The sequence below is a fragment of the Aquarana catesbeiana genome, linkage group LG02 (assembly GCF_042186555.1).
Source record: "Aquarana catesbeiana isolate 2022-GZ linkage group LG02, ASM4218655v1, whole genome shotgun sequence".
Taxonomy (NCBI): Eukaryota; Metazoa; Chordata; class Amphibia; order Anura; family Ranidae; genus Aquarana; species Aquarana catesbeiana.
In genome coordinates, this window is record NC_133325.1 from 48,839,019 (window position 1) to 48,852,334 (window position 13,316).

General features: G+C 42.2%; 1 long non-coding RNA gene across 1 annotated transcript; it reads left to right on the plus strand.

Annotated features, from left to right (window-relative positions):
- Positions 1–2,649: 2,649 nt before the first annotated feature.
- LOC141126850 (uncharacterized) lies at positions 2,650–13,056 on the plus strand. The gene is made up of 3 exons (XR_012241454.1): positions 2,650–2,816; positions 6,719–6,840; positions 11,794–13,056. It is a non-coding gene; the product is annotated as an uncharacterized lncRNA (long non-coding RNA).
- Positions 13,057–13,316: the final 260 nt, after the last annotated feature.

The window sequence follows — 13,316 nt, forward strand, 5'->3', positions numbered from 1 at the left end:
AAGAAGCCGAGCCAAGCTGAGGAGATCCAGGGGAGGACCCTTGTTGGAGAGAGCCAGGATCAAGGCTGGTCTCTCAGAAGGGCCTGGTAACTTACTTAGAGGGCGCACTTATCTCTAAGCTATCCCTATAGTACTGCCGGGTCGGCTTAAAGGTTCTGGTACTGTGAAGAAGCTGCTCTACAATTCAATCAAGGTAACTAACTGTCTGGCTGCTAAGTTTGTGAGAGAGACTTATCCAGGTGTATGCTGGCTGCTAAGCCTGTGAGAGAGGCTTGTCCAGACATCTTGCAGGTTGCTAGATCGGTGGCAGAGATCTACCCAGCCATACAAGATTTACAGAGAGAAAACTGTGTTTTGTCCTTTATTCTGAAGAGTCTGTAAGTGATCTGCTGCAAAAAGGTATCTACAACTCCCCTTCAAGCTCTTTACTGCTACTTCTTTCAAGCTGTCTTGTAATATAGCATTGGAAAAAGAACTAAGTGACTGGTGCATACATTGGTGGGTGCAAGGCCCAATATAGACTCTAAGTTCCTGATGTGGTGAAACTACAGGTAAGGGGTGACGGCAACAACCCAATTTAAATCAGCAGCTCCTTCGGGGGTCAGTGCTACACTTACATAAAGGTAATAATAATCCTTGAATGGAGTCAATTTCCGTCCACCCATAGAACTGCTGTAGTTATGTGGCCAAAAAATAATTTTCAGGTTGTGGAATGGCAAGTCCCCCTTCATCTTTAGCTAACATTAAACTTGTTCGTTTTATGCATGATTTTTTTTTTCCAAATAAGCTCGCGGAACAGAGTTTCTATCTTTCTGAACCAAAACACTGTTATCCAGATGGGACAGTTATGGAAAATATACAATAACTGTGGGACCCAGATCATCTTTAGGAGGTTGGCTCTACCAATTACAGTTAGTGGTAATTTGCACCATCTTTGGCATTTATCTCTGAACCTGAGTAACAATGGTTTGAGATTCAAGTCAATATAGTCCTGCGCATTTCGTGTTACCTCAATCCCATGATATTTAAATTTATGTTTTATTTGTATTTGTGTAGCGCCACTTGGTAAAGAGATATTCACATCATGCAAAGGCAACAATATTGATTTCTCCCAATTGATACGAATCCCCGAAAACCAGCCAAATACAGAGACAAGTATCATAAGTTCCTTCAGATAGTCTACAGTGTCACCCAAAAAAATAAGGGCGTCATCCGCATATAAAGCTATTTTTTCTTCCCTTCCCGAGCGTCAAAACCCTACAATTCCCTCCGACTGTTTTATGGCCACAGCCAATGGTTCCAATGCTAGGGAAAACAACAATGGGGACAGAGGGCAACCTTGTCTAGTCCCCCTAGACAAGAGAAAATCGTGACATAAGAACCCTGGACCAATACCAAAGGCACTCAGTGTTGCCCATAGATATTCCCATTCCACCATATCAAAAGCCTTTCGCGCATCAAGGGATAAAATGGCACCAGTCCCCTCATTATCCATGGATAGTTGTAAATTCAAAAAGAGTCTTTGGATATTTGTTGCCACGGATCTAGATGGAATAAACCCTGATTGGTCTCTATGAATCAGAGTTTTAATATATTTGGATAACCTATTTGCTAATACCCTGGCTAAGATCTTAACATCAGATGTAAGGAGAGAGATTGGACGATATGAGTCTGGTTTTAATGGGTCTTTATCAGGTTTTAAAATTACTATTATTATTGTTTCAGTCATTGATTTAGGGAGTTCCTGTTTAATTTACGCTTCATTCAGAACTTCAAGTAATTCTGGCAATAATGTCTGACCATATATTTTATATATCTCCCACCGGGAGTCCATCCATTCCTGGAGCTTTATTATTTTGGATTTGCCTCACTGCCTCTTCCAACTCTACCAAAGTTATAGATTGATACAAAAATTCACTTTCTGTTGGTGTCAGTTTAGGTAGGACTAAGTTATCCAGAAATGGTTTACTTTGATTTATTTTATTTGAAATTTCAGATTTATAAAGCCGTATATAGAAATCCATAAATATACTCTGGATACTCTCTGTGTCATATACCACTTCGCCTTTTATATCTTTAATGGCAGCTATTCCAGTCAGACCTTCTTGATTCCGTGTTATCATAGCCAGCATATGCCCACCTGCTCCCCCATTTCATAATGTTTTTGACTATGTAAATATCTACTGTTTTCTGCCTCATCTATAGATACATTTTTATATAGATTCTAAGCTTCTTGCCAACCTACACGTTTTTCTTCTGAAGAATCTACTATAAACTCCTGTTCTGTCTGCTTCACTCTTTGCATTACCTCCTCTTCTCGTAGACTGGTTGACTTTTTAATGCTGGCTATTTATTTAATTATCACGCCTCGTAAATAGGCCTTCATAGCACCTCAAACCACTACCAGAGAGGTTGAGCATTTGTTATCTCTAAAAAATCCTTGCAACAGAAATTCTATTTGACTCTTCTCTGGAATCAAAGTCAACCACTGAGATATTGTGGTTAAGCCAAATCTGTGTCAGCAAGTCATCAGCTATTTCTTGTTATCTAGTCAAGCAGCCTAACTCTTGATAAGAAAGTACTGAGTGTAAAGTTTGAATAGACATGTATTTTTACTGGTATATATACTACTGTTGTATTCAATAAAGACAGAGATCTTATGAACACACTCCAGCTTGTTTCCTGTGTCTCATGTGGTCTCTCACGGATCCGAGGATCCCGGTGGTCAGCCTGAGTTAACCAAGGATGGTCGTCCAGAACCAGAATTCCTTTCAAAATGGGGACTCAGTCCAGCATAAAGTAATCACCTGGGGCAAGTAAGTACATTTTGTCTTATTTTGACGAATTGTTTCCTTCCCTCAGCTCTGATAAAAGTTTAGTCCATTAAATTTATTAGAAAGGTGACAGACCATGCCTTATAAGTGTTAAAACAGTCTTTGGTAGACCTGTCCTTTGGAAGGCCTGCAAATTAAAGAGGTCTTTGGACCTGTCCTTTTTGAAGGATTTTGCAAATTAAAGACCACATCTCTGTCTTGCTTTTCTTATCTATCACATAGGAGTATAAGATGATTTATGGTGTGAACTGAAACTGCAAGGTAAGGCAGTCTTTCTTTCACTGTAATTGTGATAATGGGTCAGTTGCAGGGAAAGGATCTCCCACCTCCTCCAAACCCTGGGGAGAATTGTAAAGATTATGTAGCTAGAGTATGTGAAACAAATTATGAGTTTATTAACCCCTGGGTATCTAACTTAGCTGGGTGGACAGAAAGTATGCACAGTAGTGACCCATTCCCTCAAGAAGGAAATAATGATGAATTCCACATAGGTATGGTGTAGGGATTATGTCTGGGAGAACAAGAAAACCTTCCCATGTTATTCCGTGTCCCACTCAGTGGGACACAGAATACATGAGAAAAGAGGAAGAGAACTGGTTAAAATATGCCCCTTATTGGTTTCAGAGAAATAGTAAGAAACAAAAGGATGAGGCAGATAAGAAGAGATCAGACCCAACTGCCCCTCCCCTCCCATTCAACCCTCCACCATACACAAAACAAAGTATAGGTAGGCATGGAAAGAACAGTTTTAGTAGAGAAATGTGCTAATATTTTTGTCTACAGGTTGTAGTTGGCTAAGTGTGAGTTATGCTTGTGTAGAGGTGTGTGAGATCCATGGATTATGTCATGTCGTGTTAGTTGTATTAATATGCCTAAAGTGCTGTATCAACAAAACAGTTGATAACACAGATTGAATATTGGTTGCATGATGATTTATTTTGTGTTTGTTATGTATTTTTTAAAGTGATGTAACATTGCCACAATTACAAGACTAAAAATGTTTATTTCTGACTTAAAACCGTGAACAATTTGATCTATATAACTTGGGTAAATATTGACTTAAAATTGTAAAATCATGTGCAATGTGTAGTTATTTTGCACTGTGGTAAATTTATTATGAAAAAGAAAATGGAAAATATTATGTTTGCTCATTCTAAAAGAAAAGTTAATCTAAAAACTGTGAGCTAAAAATCGTTAATTTAAACACTTGCTGGGGTGGCTAATCATGTGGTCATTGGAGCCACACCCAAAGCAGTTAATAAAATTGATAAAAATAAGTAAAGTGAAATGTTAAATGATTAGTGACGTAAAAAAAAAAGCCTTTTTCCCTGACGATTAAAGTTTAAAAATAAGGAATGCTGTCTTATAGTTTAAGGAGCTCCCTCCCTTTCTTTGTCACAGGTTAAATTGCATTGCTTGTGTGTGTGTGTGTAAACAGCTGTAGTGTCATACAAATTGAGTGAGCTGAGTGAACTGTAAAGAGTAAAATTACCCCTTAGTAACGTACAAATATGTGTATTAAACTGTAATCTTTGTTTTCATAGAAGAAACAGTTTTAAAGAGTTTTCCAATGTGTTATGGCGAAGTATAACTTTCTTGTAGAGATGGGAACTTATAAAAATGTTTGTTTTTTGAGCTGCTTAATTTTTTTTAACCATGGTGAACAATAGTTTTGGTATAAAGGTATACCATACATAAAATCCACGTGGTAAAGCTCTGGAAGACCCTATCACGATTGAAGAAGTACAGCGAGAGATAGCGGCATCCAAACCTGGGCAGGCCCCCGGCCCAGATGGACTAACCATCCTATACTATAAAACCCTTATGCGTCTCTAAGTCCGTATATAGTTAAACTATTTAACACGGTAGGCCCCGCCTCTCCTTTTGCAGTGGAATCATTGCAAGCACACATTGCGGTTATTCCAAAGGAAGGGAAAGATCCAACCTCCTGTGGGAACTATTGGCCAATCTCCCTGCTCAATACCGACCTCAAGCTGTTTACCAAGGTTCTTGCAATCAGAATCCAGCAACATTTACCACATCTAATTCATTTAGATCAAGTAGGTTTTGTTCCCGCTACAGAGGCTAGGGACAACACCACCAAGGTGCTTAACCTACTACACATGGTGAATAAATCCCGAGCCCCTTGTGTGCTTCTGGCCACGGACACGGAGAAGGCCTTTGACAGGGTGAATTGGAACTTTATGCTCGCAGTTCTTCAGTATGCCGGATTCGGAGTCCATATGACTCAATGGATCTCATCAATATACTGTAAACCCACAGCCAGAGTCCGAGCAAATGGAGTCTTATCAGATCCCTTTCCAATCTCCAACGGGACGCGTCAGGGATGTCCATTGTCTGCCTCCTCTTCGCCCTGTCACTGGAACCCTTTCTTTGCACCGTGCGTAAGAACCCAGATGTTACTGGCATAAAGGTGGGGAACACTCAACATAAAATTTCGGCGTATGCTGACGACATGTTGTTTTCCCTTACCAACCCTGTGATATCCCTCCCAAATCTCTTTAAGGAAATCGACAAATACGGAGCCCTTTCCAATCTTAAAATAAATTTTCAAAAATCAGAGGCGATGGGCATTAATCTTCTACAGTCTCTTAAGGTACAACTGCAGGCGAACTTTAAGCTAAAATGGAACAACACGGCTTTGACATATTTAGGCACAATTATCCCATCCCACATATCAAGGGTGTTTGACCTGAATTTCCCCCCGCTACTTTCAAAGGTCCGGTCATTTCTAACAAAAATGGTCCTTCGGCTTACATTCGTGGTTCGGTTGCTGCAATATCCTTAAAATGAGCATATTACCTAAATTCATATATCTCCTACAGGCTTTACCTGTACACATCCTCTCCACCCATTTCCGACACATACGACAGATGTTTTTCGAATTTATATGGGCCCACAAGCACCCCCGATTGAAGAGATCACAACTCACGCTGCCGAAACAATATGGAGGCCTGGCAGTACCAGACATTCATAAGTACTATCAGGCAGTTCACCTTGGTAGATTGGTTGACTGGAATAGACATGGGTCCCTCAAGTTGTGAATTCAGCTTGAACAGGGTCAGAGCCCTATCCCTTTGAATAGAGCGCCTTGGTGCTACGAATCCTTACCCAAGGAAGTGAAATCCCATCCGCTTCTTGGCCAAACAACGAAAGTGTGCTTTCTTTGTTCAAGAAGGGGTCCATGTCATCCAGAACTTTGCCACTCTTTACTCCGGGTTACCAGGATGAACCATTCAAACAACTACTATCTCTGAGTTGTATTCAGACCTCACACTTCCTAATACAGAAAAAGTGGCCCTTGATACAGGACCTCGTAAACCAGTCGGGTCCATTCCGCTTACAGTTCTGGAATGCCCTCCAAATCACCCATTTTTTTAGATCACTTCCCCCACCGAGCAATTTTGACCAACCCCTCACAACCTTAGAGGAAATCTGCTCAATGGAAGGGATCATGCCACACACACTCTCGTGCATGTATAACCTCCTGATCACTCCCGCAGGCTCTTACTCACTAAGCTACATTGCTGACTGGGAACGAGACTTGAATTGTTCATTCAGTCCACTACAGAAACAACGTATTATTCAATTTACATACAAATCATCCATCTGCACGAAGACGCAAGAAAATAATTTTAAAATCTTGACCAGGTGGTACAGAATACCTGCGAAGTTAAATAAAATATTCCCTGCATCCTTGGATAGATGCTGGAGATGCCAGGAGGAAGGAGGTACATTGCTCCACGTTTTTTGGACCTGCCCAAATATAACACAATTCTAGTCAGAGGTCAAAAATGTTGCACAGAAATTCACAGAACAGCAAATACCAGATAACCCGGCCTTTTTCCTTCTTCACGTTTCAGACGTTCCGGTGAAGACCTACAAAAGGTCAATTATCTGTCACCTCCTTGACGCTGCCAAGTCATGCACCCCGCTTAAGTGGAAATCCCTACAGTCTCCGATGGTTGGGATGTGGCTCAGAAAGGTAAAGGAAATCAATAAATTTGAAGACCTTATTCTTACAGCACAAAACCAACAAGAGCGATACTCCGAGACGTGGTCACTTTGTCTATTCGGAGGAAGGTCTGGCCTTACTGCAGAATAGGGGGAAAAAGATAGACCCCTGAGGAAATGCGGTTCCCCCCTCAGTATTATATATACATCCAGGTATAACCTAGACGTGATAGTTTGAGATTTCACATATAATTCCCCCCCCCCCTCCTCCCCAACCCTGCCATTGCCCCACTCTATCTACTCTACTTTCTGTTCTCAGCTTTCTATAATAATTTTCCTTCTTCTTGTCTATGTTTGCTCTGTGTATTCACAGTGGCAAAGTTGACCTTTTATAAAGTTAAAATGATAAGGGATGACTACATGGTTTTGTCTTTCTTGTGTAACACTCTCAATTGTTCAGTTCATGTTGAAAATATGTTTGTAATGTGTCATGGGTCCATGGACCTCTCCCTTTGACTAAATAAAAGATTTGTAAAACAAAAAATCCACGTGGTAAAAATTAGTTTGACGTCAAACATTTTTTTATATTAAAAAAAGTGCACTGGTAAAACAAATAAGAAAGACTTTCTTTATGGAATGTAATGTAATGTATGTTTGTGTTTTCATATGCTAATGTACTTGTTACAGGTATATAAACAGTGGTTTATTTAATTTCTAGGCGAAAAATTGAATGTTTATCACTAAATTTTATCAGTGTTTTATCCCTCAGATTCAATAATTGGGTTTCATGGCTTTCAGAACAAAAGGAAATCACAGCTTCCACAGACAACTTTATACAAGATTGTTTTTCTTTTTCCTGGTTTGTCGGGTTTCACATGTGAATGTTTTAGGTGTTACATAGCTGTTTCCTATTCCCAAAGATCAGCCATGCTGATACTTGCAGTTCCAAGGCTTTAAAGGGTCAGGCTCGGTTCACACTAGGACGACTTGTCAGGCGACCTAGGTCGCCTGACAAGTAGCGTCCCGTTCAGTACAATGGAACCGTTCTAATCGGAGCGACGCAAGTCGCTCCGACTTAGAAAAAGGTTCCTGTACGACTTTGGGGGCGACTTGGGGCGACTTGCATAGACTTCTATACAGAAGTCGTTTTGCAAGTCGCCCGGGCAGTCGTGTGCAGGTCGCCTCGGTGAGGCGACCTGCAAGTCGTGCCGCCTCTGGTGTGAACCGAGGCTAAAGGACTGATGTTATTTTTGTATATGAGGCTTAAGACTGCCTGCTGTTATTGTAATTAGTTACACACCCAGCCATGCCTGGCTGTTTAAGCTCCACTCATTGCCTCAGGCTAAGGTATGTTAATGTCCCTAGCAGTACATCTGTGTGTCCCAAAGTGTATTTCAAGCACTGTTTCCTGCCCAGTGTCATAATGCAACTGTATTGGCTCCTAGAGTTTCCTGTTTGTCTGTTTTTACGTGGCTATTTGCTAATATAGGTCTGGCCTTGTATTGTATGGTTTTGGGTGAGTCTGGAGAAGATTTGTGCAGGAAGATTGTGTGGGGTGTTACCAGCTCTTGGCTGTTCCAAGGGCCCTCACTTTCGTTATAAGTGTGGGCATACTGTATTCTCCTCAGTTAATCCCCTTAGGGGTCCTTCCTGTCCTAGACTCCTTGTGTACCTTAACTAGTTGTCTGTGTCCTGCATGCCAGGAAGACCAGCGCCCCAGTGCCTACGCTATGCCCCTGTCATTCATGTGAGTCCTGTCTGAAGAGTGTAGGTGGTTTATTTGTATGGGTAAAAGATAACATTGCCTGATTACCGAATTGATAAAGGAGGGAATTGCTCCGATGGTGACGCACTTTCCTAAACAGGGAATTAAAAAAAAAACAACAACTCAGTTTCACCCTACAACATACCTATAAATCCAGTTAAAAAGCTGGATGGCAGTTATAGTTGGTGCAGGTCTTAAGGGCCATAAACAACTTAGTTATACCCATTGCACCCATAGTATCTGATGTGCCATCACTCCTCACCTCCATTCCATCCAATGCTGAATATTTCTCTGTGATTGATTTAACTAACACATTTTTTTCATCCTTGTGGACGAGGAAACACAGCCAATACTTGCATTTTGTTTTAGAAACTGCCAGATGACATGGTGTAGAATGCCCCAGGGTTATGTGGACTCCCCTGTCGTCTACTCAGTGGCCCTCCAGGCCACCTTGCGGTCCTGGACTCCCCGCCATGGTTCCGTCCTGCTCCAATATGTTGACGATTTATTGTTGTGTAGTCCAAGCCAGGTTGCATGCAAAGAGGATGGTTTAGATCTGTTACATTGGCTAGCAGATAATGGTCACAAGGTGTCTAGGAAAAAGCTACAATGGTGTCAGGAAACTGTTCAATACCTTGGTTTTGTGCTCACTAAAGGAGAGGGAAAAATCAGTCACAAGAGAGCTACGGCTCTAGTGGGTCTACCACGCCCACTTACTAAGAAAGATATTGCTGTCTTTTCTTGGTATAATTGGTTCCTGCCGCCAATGGATACTTGATTGTTCCCACTAAGACAAACTCCTGAAACAAAAAAGCCACAAATATCGATATGCCAGATTGTGTAAAATGAAATGTGTAATGCTTTTGTGTAGCACCCTCTACCAATAGGTAGGTGCTAGTATAGGATTTTTACTAGGGAGACTGTCAGCACAGGTAAATTTAGGCAGGCCTATGCTTTAGGCTAGGCCTGTCTGTTTTGATCTGGGGGGCAGGGAGTGGTTAGTGTAGCAGTGGGTGTGACCACCTGTGCTCTAGTTCTGAGGCGCCTCCCCTGCTTCCAGGGAGAATGTTCTGGAAGAGGGGCAGGGCCTGGAACTGGAGTGGCAGGCAGCTCATGTGGGAGCCCTGACCAATCCCCAACTGGTATTGGCAGGGGGCGAGCCTTCTATATAAACTGAGGTAACAGGCCACTGGGAGTAGTTGTTGGCCGGGTGAAGTGGAGAATGGAGTACTAGACAGCCTCAGGAGGGCACCCCCATCTGGGGGGGGTGCACCGATCATAGGAGGAGGCCCGGGGAGAACTGTGAAGGAACTTCGCCTTTACACGGTCATTGGCGAAGTCCTCATCATTACACGGTCATTGATGAGGAACTCCTGTAGCAGAGGGGCAGGTGAAGCTGTCAGAACGTACGGCCCGGTTAAGTTCTCCATCAAGGACTCGGGGCAGGGAAAGGTCGGTGAGTGTACCACAGTGGAGGGCTGGATGTGCCAGGAAGTCTGTGAGGGAACTTCACTTTTACACGGTCATTAGTGAAGTCCTCATCATTATATGGTCATTGATGCGGAGTCCTGGTTCAGAGGAGAGACTGTGGGGAGTAGTGTCAAATCGATGTGGCCTGAGGGCACAGGATTTGCAAGTTGGGCTAGCTGGGAACAGTAGTCCACCGTTCAGAACATGCTTTTAAACTACTGGGCCTCCAGGGAGATGTACTGCAGGCCACTAGCCTAGTAGTAGCGAGCAACCAGAGTCAGCATGATAAACTATTCAGAGTGGGTTCTTTTGCTTACAGAATAAGATGTGACAAGAAACGAATATGCTACAGTATAGGTTTGTGCAGGAGGAGAGAATTTCTGGGAACATCACCCTTACACGGTCAAGGGTGATGTCCTCATCTTTACACGGTCATTGATGAGGAAGTTCTGGAAGCAATAGTCTGCAGGAGTTACGCAGGAGAGGAGCAATAATCTGCAGGGTGATGCAGGAAAAAGACTGTAACTGCTAAACATGCGCATCATTCCTTTAGGCTCAAACTATGTGCAAAAACCTATAACATCTCTAAATATGATGGCAAAGTGTTCTGTTCTATGGGCATCCCATATACCCCTTTCCCCAACCAAGTTGTACCCCCCAATAAACAAAACAAAGCAAATGACTCTTCATTGTCTCTGCAAGATATATATGGCAGTGGGGTGATATGGTGGATGTTTGTTATTAGTGACAACTACACCGCTACATTTGTATATCCTAAAACTGCAATGGTCACAGCTCCTGGTCTTGGATTACCTGGTAAGATGTTTCACTTATTTGCCAGGGACAACCAGGGAGTCCTAGCGCAGGAGCATGGAGGAAAACTCCGCCCTATTACATTTTTTTTTCAGGGGTTGCGCCTATGCCGGTACTGGGCATGCCGGCGTGTCTCCGAGCTTTAGCATCCTGTGCGATGGTTGTGGAGATAGCTACTTCATTCACCCTGGGTCATGCAACTGCACTACACACTACTCACAACTCACTGTGTCCATCCTGTTAGGAAATGGAACACTGAAGGAGTGCAGAAAAGCCTTGAATCAGAGCTCAACTGCCAAGAGGGGAGACCATGCATACCAGTAGCTAGTACGCCCTTATTTATCTCACAATATGGGGTAGGACACAGAGGCTGGCAGGTTACATGTGGGTTATTGGATAAAGATTTTTTCATCCCTGGTCTTCCCTCATTAGTAAAATCATATGTTGCAAGATGCACAAACAGTAGTCAGAAACCTTACACAGGAAATAATCTTAAGATGGGGCTGCCCACTTCAAATGAAGTCAGACAATGGTCCTGCCTTCATAGCCAAAGTGGGTCAAGATTTATTGAAAACACTGAAGATTGACTGGAAGTTTCACATCCCATACCACCCCCAGAGTTCAGGGATAGCAAAAAGAATGAATAGGACACTTAAAGATAAATTCAGGAAAACCACAGGGAGAACTTTCAACGGATAGCAAAAGGTACTTCCTGCAGTCCTTGCAGAGGTAAGATTGACTCCCTCTAAAATCTTGAGTTACTCCCCTTTCAAGGTCCTGATGGGTAGACCCTTCCCCATCCCGTGAGCTAGACAGCCATTAATGTTAGAAAGAGGGGATCTTGATCTCATACAGGAGGAGTATGTTAAGAAAGTGATTGAAACTTTGGATAGAGTTGAAAAATGTGTTGCTCGCACCTCTCCTTTTTCTTCACAGGAACCTACTCATCCTCTCCAGGTGGGAGACGTCGTAGTGGTCCAGCAACTGAATCGTACCAAGAATCAAGAGTACCCATTTGGACCCCTGACTACAGTGATCGCGGTTACCCGAACAGCCGTTCTGATAGAGGGTGGATCCATGCCAGTCATGTGAAGAAGGTGAACCAAACACCTAAGAAGCAAGATAAAGCACAGAGAGGTGAAGCAGGTGATACAAATCCTCTAACAGTGAGTGAAGCAGGTGAAAGAGTCTCTGAACAAGATGACCTCGCTTATTACACCACAGACTTTTGGGAAGGCCTTGGGCCTCTTGTTCTTGATGACTTTGATGGTGTTCTTACCAACATGAATCATAACTAATTGTATTTATCATCCTGAGGATTTGGCTGCCCTTAAAGGAATATGTGGGTCACCCAATAACACCATCGATAATACACATACCCGACACAAGAGAGATGCACAATCAGATAATGAAGGAGTTAAAACCGATAGTTTTACAGACAAAATGTTGCTTCTTAAATTCAAATATAATTATGCCCAGAAATCAGGGTATGAGAAATGTTGGATATGTAGTAAACTGCATCCTAGTACAGCCTGTATTCCCCTTATGGCTGTACCTTTAAATGTCACCCTTTTTAAATGGAACTCCTCCCGTTGTTTTAACCAACATATCAAGTTTATATGTAAGCAACATCGTAACTTTTCCAACAATGGGTAGATGTACTTTCCCTGACTGGTGTTTATTAATTTAGGGAATGAGACACAGACTAACCCCTCTACATGCAGTAGGTATATGCATGTTTCAAACTTGTAATGTGTATCACTGCTAGAGCTACCCAAACCCCTGACCCCACTGCTGCTAATAAAGCCTACCTTAGCACGTACTATAAAAAAGCTAATTATGTTACTGTGGAGAGAAAGTAAGTCATGTTCATGACTTAAGAGGGAATTGTAATAGAATGTATAAACAACTGACTCCATCTTCCATTTTACATAAAGTATAAGTGAACTTTTTGTATGTGTGGCTTTTGCCATAATCAGCTTAAAAGTTTGCATAGAACCACACCCTATGAGATATTGTGGTTAAGCCGAATCTGTGTCAGCAAGTCATCAGCTATTTCTTGTTATCTAGTCAAGCAGCCTAACTCTTGATAAGAAAGTACCGAGTGTAAAGTTTGAATAACTCTTAGAAATGTATTTTTACTTGTATATATACTATTGTTTTATTCAATAAAGACAGAGATCTTATGAAAACACTCCAGCTTGTTTTCCGTGTCTCATGTGGTCTCTCATGGATCCGAGGATCCCTGTGGTCTGCCTGAGTTAACCATGGATGGTCGTCCAGAACCAGAATTCCTTTCAGTAGTGTGATGTAAAAAGGGTTAAAAATGAAGCGCCACACCACTGCTAAGAGGTCCAGATACAACTTTATTCCATTGAAAGTCAGGGGTACAATTCAAAAAGTAACCAATGCGTTTCGGGGATCTATGTGCCCCCTTCACCAGGGCTAGAAAGAACATA